Genomic DNA, 10,724 nt, shown 5'->3' with positions numbered 1-10,724 from the left:
GGCCAAGGAGACACCGAACGGTAGCTCCTGTCCTTCCCTGTCACTCCCTGTTGTCTGAGCGGAGGCCACGCCAGTGGCTCTGGGGTCAGATGCCAGGGTTTACCCCTGGGTGACCCAGGAGAGTCAGCCTCTCAGGACAGCAGCTCCAGGGATGGAGGTTGACTGCCCCTCGAAGACACCTCAGCCACTCAGGCTCGGTCCGCTCTATCCCTGTTCCCTCCTCACCCCTCCTTCCTTCTAGGCTCTCTAGGTCACCTCCCAGATGCCACCTGCAGCCGTGACCTCTCTGTTCCCACCGCCTCCGTTCTGGCCCAGGTCCTAATTCTGGCTCACCTGGATTCTGATGGACACTCCCACACCTTCAGTGGCCTCCCCGTCCTCAGTCTTCGTACCCCGAAGTTACTCCAGAAGGAAGACCTGGCTTTGCGTTACCTGCAGCAGCAGTGGGGACTAGTCACCGAACGAGATGCCTCTCTCCCCTCCCGTGCCCATGGCAGGCGCAGTCATTGGTCACAACCCTCCCCCGCCGGAGCTCTGGCCCTACACGCCCCTCCAGGCAGTCGCTGCCCATCGACAGGAGCCAGCAGTCACTCACAGGTCTACCGCGGGCCAGCCAGGGGCCCCTCCCTCTGGACGCAGCATGCCCTTCTCTCCCACTCCTCCATTCAGACTCCCAGCATCTGTCAAGATCATATTCTCTGAATGCACTTGGCTCCTTCCAGCTTCCAAGTCTTTGCTTGTGCTGTGCCCTCTGCCTGGAATTCCTTCTATCCACACACCCCCAAACCTCAGCTCTGCCCATCAGATCCTTGCCTGTCCTTCAAAGCCAGTCTTCCTCTAGAAATTCTTCCCAAACCCTTTTACACGTTGACTCACCCAACAACCATTTGCCTGCTATGGGGATTTGTGTGACTCCCATAAATGCTTCAGCATTTGTTCTTTTTCAAAACAATTTATACAGTATACAGTTGGCACTCAATATGTGTGCTGACATAAACCTTTGTCTCAAGTCACATGTACTTGTATACTTATACCTCTCAGCCCCATCCACCCAAGTGGAGAGCTTTGGGGGGGCAGGGCCTGTGGCTCCCCCATATGTCCTCTCAGAATGCCCACCAAGGTGCCTTGAACAAGGTGCCCACCAAGGTCCTCGGTCTGTAGAACTCAATGGTCTGTCTCAACCTTGCCCTTGACTTGAGTCTATAAGCCAACCTCTCCCATGTGACTAGCACAGACCTCCGCTCCGAGGGCCACATTCCTATTCACCTGCCTGTGACACTCCGCTTGCTGACCGTGACATACCCACAGCCACACTCCCGACCCCTTTCTCCAAACCTGTTCATCCCCCATGCTTCCCCAAAGCCAGAGACCCTGGAGACCTCCTCAGGGTGTTACTCTCTCTTTCCCATCAACCCGGCCCACCTCCAAGTTCCATTTTACCTTCCACGTAGCTCTCAGATCCCACCATTTTCTTCCTCCTCATTTCCTGCCACCATCCTGATTGAATCTCACCAGCTTCCTCCTTGGCCTCCTCCCAGGTCTCCCAGCCTCCAGTCTCACCCCCTCCCTTCCATCTCCCTGTGGCAGCCAGAGCAAGCTTTTCAAAACAGATCTGGCCCTGCCACCCCTCCCTTAACACCTTCTGGGGTTCCCCGGTGCCCTCAGAGGCAAACTCTTCAGCAGGTCCTGTGAAGCCCCCACCAACTCCCCAGGGAGTCTTACCTTACACCCTTCGGTCCAGCCCTCTGACTCCTCAAGGGCCTGCCCACCTCAGGCCTTTTGCACATGCTGTTCCCTCCTGGAACACTGCCCACCCCTCCTTGCTAACTCCCTCCCTAACCTTTAGATTTCAGCTCCATGGACTCTTCCTTGGGAAAGTCACCCCCTCCCGCCGAGACCAAGATGAACTCCTTTGCTTTCAAAGAAAAAAAAAAATGTTCTCTTCTTCAACAGCACTTTTCTGTTACTTGTTCAGATTGTATTCGCCCATTTAACTCATTTCCTGAGTGTTTACTCTGTGCCAGGCCCCCTGGGACACAGCTGGGAGCTGACCCCTAGTGGAACAGACACAGTAAACAGGCAAAGAAATGAATGTATGCCGTAATGTCGGGTGTAGACAAGGTATTAAGGGGGAGCAGGGATGTTATTTGGGGTGGTCACGAAGACCTCTCTGGGGACGTGACATCATTGCAGCAGGCAGAGACCAGGATGACTTGCCTCTGATACAAAACTTAAAGGGACACAAACTCAGTGATCAAGATAAAATATATTTCAATTCATGTTTTAAAAAATCAAAGTCAGCTCCCCAAAATCCATGATCAAAATTTTAGGTAAAAAACAGATTCAGTAACAGTGCTGTGAAGCCCCAGGCAAAAGGAGAAATCGATAAGACAGCCTGGAGTGGGGAGGAAAGTGATGGTGGATGAGACCAAAGCCAGGACAGTGGACATGGAGAGAGGAGGTGGGAGTCCGGATATCTTAAAGGTCAGGGCGACAGAATCTGCTCAAGATTGCACGTGGCTGTGAGAGAGAGGAGATGGGACGACTCCAGGGTTGACACAAAGTGTATCTAATCACCGTCTGTTCCCCGAGTTGCAGCCAACACCGAGCACCTACTAGGCTCTCACCAGCTCCAGGCCGACTGCCCGGAAGTGGAGAACGCGGCGTGTTACTCCATGCGGCCACCAGGGGTCAGCAGAGCGCCGCCCTGTCCAGTAGTGGTTGGGCCTGGGAAGTGTTGGAAGCCGGGTCGGTGACGTTTTAAGGGAGGGTGAGAACGGGGTTGGAAGTGTCCCAGGAGCAGGCTGAGAAGCAGGGGGTGAGCTACTCATCCAACCAGCCCTCCATCCATTTATTCAGGGCGAGGTAATAAGCTCAAAGTTTGTCCTGGGGGCCCTGGGGAGCCATGGGGTAGTTTGAGCATGGGAGAGACTGCGTTGGATTTGCAGGAGCTGAGGAGGAGGGAGAAGAAAGTGGGGATTTGACAGGTACTGCTCACCGGAACTCTGCCTCCTAGGTGGGGATTAAAGAGCATGCAGTTGCCATAAATGTTAGCAAGACAAATCATATTAATAGAAGCTAACAGGGAGTTTGGGATTGACATGTACACACTGCTATATTAAAATAGCGGGGCTCCCCTGGTGGCGCAGTGGTTAAGTATCCGCCTGCCAATGCAGGTGACACGGGTTCGAGACCTGGTCCGGGAAGATCCCACATGCTGCGGAGCAGCTAAGCCCGTGCACCACAGCTACTGAGCCTGCGCTCTAGAGCCCGCCAGCCACAACTACCGAAGGCCGCGCGCCTAGAGCCCATGCCCCGCAACAAGAGAAGCCACAGCAGTGAGAAGCCCGTGAACAGCAACGAAGAGTAGCCCCCGCTCGCCGCAACTACAGAAAGCCCGCGCGCAGCAACGAAGCCAAAAATAAATAAATAAATACATAAATTTTAAAATAAATAAATAAATAATAAAATGGGTGACCAATAAGGACCTACTGTAAAAATAATTAATTAATTAATTTTTAAAAATAAAAGCTAACAGTAAATCAACGACACTTCAATTTTTTTAAATTGATTAAAGAAGAAAAAAGTATCTTAAAAAAAAAGCTAACAATTTTTGGACACTTACAAGGTATCAGGCCCTGTTTTCATAATTTTTCATGTATCGATTTTCACACACACTCTATGAAGTAAGCATTACCATTATCCCCACCTTCCAGATGAGGAAACCAAGGCACAAAAGGGCCAAGTGATTTGTCCAACATCACATGCTAGTAAGTGGGAGCCAGGATTTGAACCCCAAAGCCCATGGCTCTTCCTGTGGCTACTGTAACAAATGAGTGCAGACTGGTCATAACAACAGAAATGCCTCCCCTCACAGCTCTACCAGCCAGAAGCCCCAGATCAATGTCATCAGGGCTGTGCTTCTCCGAAGTCTCTAGACGAGAGCTGTTCCTTGCCTCTTCCAGCCTTTGGTGGCTCCAGATGTTCCTTGGCCTCCCTCCAATCTCTGCCACCGTTTTCTCATGGCCTCCTCTTCTTTCTCCCTGTGTATTTGTATTTTTCCTGGGCGTCTCCTCTTCTTTTTTATTTATGTATTTATTTATTTTGGCCGCATGGCAGCTTGTGGGATCTTAGTTCCCCAACCGGGGATTGAACCCGGGCCCTTGGCAGTGAAAGCGAGGGAGTCCCAACCACTGGACCGCCAGGGGATTCCCTCCTCTTCTGTCTCTTATAAGGACACTTGTCACTGGAGTTAGGGCCCATCCAGATAATCCAGGATGATCTCATATCAAGATCCTTAATTACATCTGAAAAGACCCTTTTGCCAAATAAGGTCACGTTCACAAGCTCCAGGGTTAGGACATGGACATATCGCTTGGGGTGGGGTGGGGGCACTACTCAACCCCCTACAACTCTTCCCCATGATACTATTATTCTTATTGTTGTCATCGGTATTGTGCTTATGACCTTGAAGGGCAGCTCGGGGCTGGAATAAAGTCGGAGACGCCCAAGTGGGCGGTTGGGAAGTCAGGGACAGTGAGAAGCAGGCACATTTAATAATTGAAGGGACTTCCCTGGCGGTCCAGTGGTTAGAGCTCCGCACGTCCACTGCAGGAGGCGCGGGTTCGATCCCTGGTCAGGGAACTAAGATGGCGCATGCTGGGCAGTGCAGCCAAAAATTAATTAATTAATTAATTAATTAATAATAATTGCAGAGGTATCTCATCATTGCCCCACCTTCACCCTGCTGCCTCCCCAGCTGGTGCTCAGCCTCTTGTCCCTTCTCCAAGGGGACTCTGCAGTGTCAGTAGTGGAGAGAGTCCCTTTCTCTCTGGTAGGAGCAGCCATTGGGCTGGGAGAGCAGTCAGCTGAGCTCCCTGGGCATCCCCACAGGTCCCTCCTGGGTAGGCAGGACCACTGGCCCACTGGCCCAGACCCTGAGACCTCTGTCTCTGTAGCTGGTCCCCTAAGCAAATGAGTAAAGGTGACAACAGAGTGACCACTAGGCACTGCCCCCTCCCTAGGGGATCACACTGGCTAGTTTGCTGCTTGCTACTCATGTAGTGCTGTAGCCTCCACCTGGGTCCATGGTCTTGCCTGGTGTCCCTTGGGGGCAGGGGCCCAGCCCAACAATGCCGACGCTCCCGCTGTGGGCTGTGCTGTAACGAGCATCTCTCTCTGTTCCCTGAGGCTTGCTGTCCTCTTTCGGCACCTATGGACAGGTGACAGGTAGGCCTTGATGTCTGCTGTGAAGTTAGAGTTGTTCCCTGACACCTTGGGTGGCCTGAGGAGGACAAGATGGGGCTGGAAGATAGGAGGCGCCCGGGACAACACCCAAGTGTCAGGCTGGGTGACACTTGGATGTGGGGCTATTTATCGAGTTGATGGGTGGTGTTTTCTTTCATTTCCCCACTTCCTTTATTCTTCCCAGTAATCGTCAGTACTTTACTAGCCTACGTAAAATCGCGCGCGTGCACATATGCACGCACACTCCCCTGCTTCATTTTTCTCTAGCACTTCGCTCCGTCTGATGCAGGTATTTTCTTGTTTTATCTGTTGTCCGACACCCCCACCTGGATGCGAGGTCCAGTGACAAGAATCTCTGCCTGTTTCTTCCCTGCTGGATCCCTGGAGCTTCTGGCACACAGTAGGTGCTCAATAAATGTTTGCTGGCTGGATCAAAACCAAAAACAGAACAACTCTGGGGCCACATTGGGCTGCCCAGTTCTCAGATGACCCTTCACTGTCCATTTAATGTGCTTTAAACGAAAACAGTTTTTTGTTTTTTGGGTTTTTTTTACATTTATTTATTTATTTATTTTTGGCTGTGTTGGGTCTTCGTTTCTGTGCGAGGGCTTTCTCTAGTTGCGGCAAGCGGGGGCCACTCTTCATCGCGGTGCGCGGGCCTCTCACTATCGTGGCCTCTCTTGTTGTGGAGCACAGGCTCCAGACGCGCAGGCTCAGTAGTTGTGGCTCACGGGCCTAGTTGCTCCGCGGCATGTGGGATCTTCCCAGACCAGGGCTCGAACCCGTGTCCCCTGCATTAGCAGGCAGATTCTCAACCACTGCGCCACCAGGGAAGCCCCCGAAAACAGTTTTACTCTCAGACCTGAACACGAGCTTCTCCACTCAAGGAATACACTCCTGGGGTGCTGTACCCCATTAGCACCCCTGGTGGTCAGGGGAGACAGCTCCTTGACAACCTGACTCTCAGAATCCTGGCCTCCAACAAGGTCTGGCTCCAGGAACTCTCACTATAAGCTTGCAAAGTACAGGAGTGAAAGCAGGAAAGATGAAGATCAGATGTGTGGTAGGACTTTCCAGAAAGTGAAAGCCTGGAGTATGCTGGAGATTCAGGGAGTCAGAGGTCTGTGCCAGGAGGTCTCAAGAACAATGAGACTCAGCTTTGAGGGATTTCATTCGCTATAACCCCCTTGGGAGCTCAGACCCAACACCTGCTTCCCCAGCCCTTCCTGCTTCATCTATTCGAGGGCAGCTCCATCCTCCAGGCACTGGAGCCAGAACTACCGCATCCCCTTGACCCCTCCTCTCTATCTGTCATCGCCACATCTGGTTGCCAGCCAATCCCGGCAGCCCTGCCTTTGAAATATCCCCAGTATCCGACCATCTCTCCCAACCCCCACTGCCTCCCTGGGGGCCACCATCACCTCCCTCCTGGACTCTTCCAGTCGCCTCCTCAGCTGGGCTCCTGGCTTCTGCTCTCACCCGTTACACTTCCTTCTCCACCCAGCAGCCCAAATTGTCTTCAAAAATAGGAATCAGGGAGGCTTCCGTGGTGGCGCAGGGGATAAGAATCCACCTGCCAATGCAGGGGACACGGGTTCGATCCCTGGTCCGGGAAGATCCCACGTGCCGCGGAGCAACTAAGCCCTTGCGCCACAACTACTGAGCCTGCGCTCTAGAGCCCGCAAGCCTCAACTACTGAACCCACGCGCCACAACTACTGAAGCCCGTGTGCCTAGAGCCCGTGCTCCACAGCAAGAGAAGCCACTGCAATGAGAAGCCCGCGCACCGCAACGAACAGGAGCCCCCGCTCGCCGCAACTAGACAAAGCCCGCGTGCAGCAATGAAGACCCAACGCAGCCAAAAATAACTAAATAAATAAAATGAAAATGATAAAATAAAAATTTAAAAAAATAGGAATAAGTCTTTTTCATATATTCAGACATATTTTTATTACATTAAAGTTGTACCCTATTTAAATGAATAGTATCTAAATCAGTTTGTAACATGACTTTCTTAGAGGTAAAATAAATGTCTTCATCACACTTAAAAAAAAAAAAAATCAGGACTTCCCTGGCGGTCCAGTGGTTAAGACTCCGCATTTCCAGTGCAGGGGGTGTGGGTTTGATCCCTGGTTGGGGAACTACGATCCCACATGCTGCACAGAGAGCAGCCAAAATAAATAAATAAATAAATAGATAGGTAGGTAGGTAGATAAATAAATAAATAAATAAATAAATGGAATTAGATCAGGCCCCTCCCCAACCTAACAACCTCCAGTCCTAGTGAAAGCCAAACCCCTCCCTGCAAGTCCCTGCCCACTGCAGCTGGCCCAGATACACGCAGGCTTTTTAAATTTTTTCTCCCTAGTTCCTCCATTCCACCTCAGGGCCTTTGCACTTGCCATTCCTCCTGCCTGGAGCACTTTTCCTATAGATTCATCTCATCTCAGGCTTCCCAGCAAATGTCACCACCCTTGAGAAGGCTTCCTGCCACCATAACTACCCTCCAGTCACTCTCTCGCCTCACCCTGTTTTATTTCCTTCACAGCACTCAGTATGAGCAGAAATCATCTTTTTAATTTACTTGTTTACTTGTTTGCCCCCCCATATACACACATAAGGACCTTGTCTGTTTTGTTCACTGATGTCTCCCCAGCCCCTGGCACATAGTAGGTATTCATACCTTTTTTAGGATTGAGGAATTGCATTATGTTTACTTATACATTCTCGTCAAACGCATACATGGTTTAAAAATTTAGTTTAAAAGAATTCTGGGACTTCCCTGGTGATCCAGTGGTTAAGAATCCGCCTGCCAATGCAGGAGACATGGGTTCGATCCCTGGTCCAGGAAGATCTCACATGCCGTGGGGCAACTAAGCCCGTGCGCCACAACTACTGAGCCTGCACTCTAGACCCCACGAGCCACAACCACTGAGCCCACGTGCCACAACCACTGAAGCTCACGTGCCTAGAGCCCGTGCTCCACAATAAGGAAGTCACCGCAGTGAGAAGCCCGCACAACACAACGAAGAGTAGCTCCCGCTCAACACAATTAGAGAGAAAGCCCACGCACAGCAACGAAGAAGACCCAACACAGCCAAAAATAAAATTAATTAATTAATTTTTAAAAAGAGTATAGTTTTTTAAAATAAATTTATTTATATATGGCTGAGTTGGGTCTTCGTTGCTGCACGCGGTCTTTCTCTAGTTTCGGCGAGTGGGGGCTACTCTTCATTGCGGTGTGCAGGCTTCTCATTGCAGTGGCTTCTCTTGTTGCAGAGCACGGGCTCTAGGCACGCGTGGGCTTCAGTAGTTGTGGCACACGGGCTTAGTTGCTCCGCAGCATGTGGGATCTTCCTGGACTAAGGCTCGAACCCGTGTCCCCTGCATTGGCAGGCGGATTCTTAACCACTGCGCCACCAGGGAAGTCCCTGGAAGTATACTCTCTTAATAGGGAAAAGTGAGACTGTTTAAGGAGAAGTCATTGGAACCCTCCAAACACACACACACACACACACACACACACACACACACACACACACATCCATGTTCTTATTGCCTACTAAAATCCTTGTCCCTCTCCTTGATTCCCCCTGGTTACAGGGAGCTCACCACCTCTCAAGGACATATACCATCCTCCCCAATCTCTTCCACCCAGGTGGCTTTGGGAGTGGTGGGGTCTCCGAGCTTTGATGGGAAACGTCTCCAAAGCTGAGGAAGGCCAAGGACAGCTGAATGCAGCTGAGCAGCTGAGAACCCAGGCTAGCGCAGGAGGTGTCAGATATGAGACCATGAAGGTCTCGACTGCCACAGTCCCAGGGTCCCTTAACAACCCCCTCCCTACCCCTTCAGGCCCCAGATGGTAACACCAGCTCTCCTAGATTTCCCCCAAACATTTGTCAAGAGTCCTTTTTGAAACGCCCCTCGGTTCCCAGCTGGAGGGCCCCAGGTGTCTCCTCCTGGGGCCCCACCTGATGCACACCCTGACCCAGAAGCTGTCCTATTTTTTCCCAACTGTATTACCAGAGCTGCAGAAGGGCACAGGCATCACAGAGCAGCCCACCCATTTCACTGATGGGAAGCTGAGACCCCAAATGGTGTGTGTTTTTCAGTGACTCCCTGAGTGGTGTAGAGGTAACATGATTTGTGTCTGGGTATATGAGGGCGATGTGTCTTTGGATGTACATATCACATCTAGCATATTTAATGCCTGGATCTATTCTCAGCTTCAAATGGCTTAACTCAGCGATTCTCAGATTTTTTGGTCTCTTTACATTCTTAGGGAAAACCAAAGAGCTTTTATTTCTGTTTCATAAGCCATATCAGAAATTAAAACTGGAAGTTCTTGGGACTTCCCTGGTGGCGCAGTGGTTAAGAATCTGCCTGTCAATGCAAGGGACACGGGTTTGAGCCCTGGTCTGGGAAGGTCCCACATGTTGCAGAGCAACTAAGCCCGTGTGCCCCAACTACTGAGCCTGTGCTCTAGAGCCCATGAGCCACAACTACTGAGCCCGCGTGCCACAACTACTGAGGCCCGCGTCTAGAGCCCGCGCTCTGCAACAAGAGAAGCCACTGCAATAAGTATGTGCACTGCAACGAAGAGCGGCCCCTCTGCTCGCCGCAACTAGAGAAGGCCCACGCACAGCAACGAAGACCCAACGCAGCCATAAATAAATAAATAAATAAATTTATAAAAATAAAACTGGAAATTCTTGAAGATGATTCAAAATTCATTTTTAAATAGCAATAATAAACACATTACAGGCTAATATAAATAACATATTTTATGAAAAATTTTAGTGAGAATAATGTCATTATTTTCTACTTTTGCAAACCTCCTCAAAGTCCAGCATAACAGAAGACAGTTGGATCCTCCTGGCTGCTTATGCATGCAGTCTGCTGTGATATCACATGCCATGCAGCTTCTGGAAAACCCCACCTGGCACTCATGGGAGAATGAAGTGAAAAAGGCAGAAAATGTCTCAGTATGAAAATTTGACCTCGCGGACCCCCTGACATGGTCTCAGGAACCAGTGCCCAGGTCACACTTTGAGAACTGCTGGCTGAACTTATTTAATGCTCACAATGATGCTAGGAGGTCGGTACTAAAATGAAATTATCCCCACTTTACAAGGGAGAAGGCCCAGAGTGGTGAAGTTACTTGTCCAAAGTCACACAGCAGTAAGGGGTAGAACTGCGGTCTGCACCCCAGAAATTAGGCTCTTAACCTCAACAAGATCTGTGTGTGTGTGTGTGATCATAAATAAATTGTATAGTATGAGTGCACTTCTCAAGGCCTGGCATGGCACCTGCCCAGGTCACACAGCCAGGAAGTAGCATCAGGAGTTAAGAGCCAGTGCTCTGAGCTTGAATCCCTTACCCTGACACCCTAACAAGTCTCTCTGGGAAAAAACAGGAAAATATTATTCGCTGACAGACCATCATCAACAGGCTATCTAGTCTCTATGCCTCAGTTTT

The sequence above is a fragment of the Balaenoptera physalus genome (assembly GCF_965194825.1).
Source record: "Balaenoptera physalus genome assembly, chromosome: 19".
NCBI classification, from domain to species: Eukaryota; Metazoa; Chordata; class Mammalia; order Artiodactyla; family Balaenopteridae; genus Balaenoptera; species Balaenoptera physalus.
Note: the sequence above shows the minus strand (reverse complement) of the source record.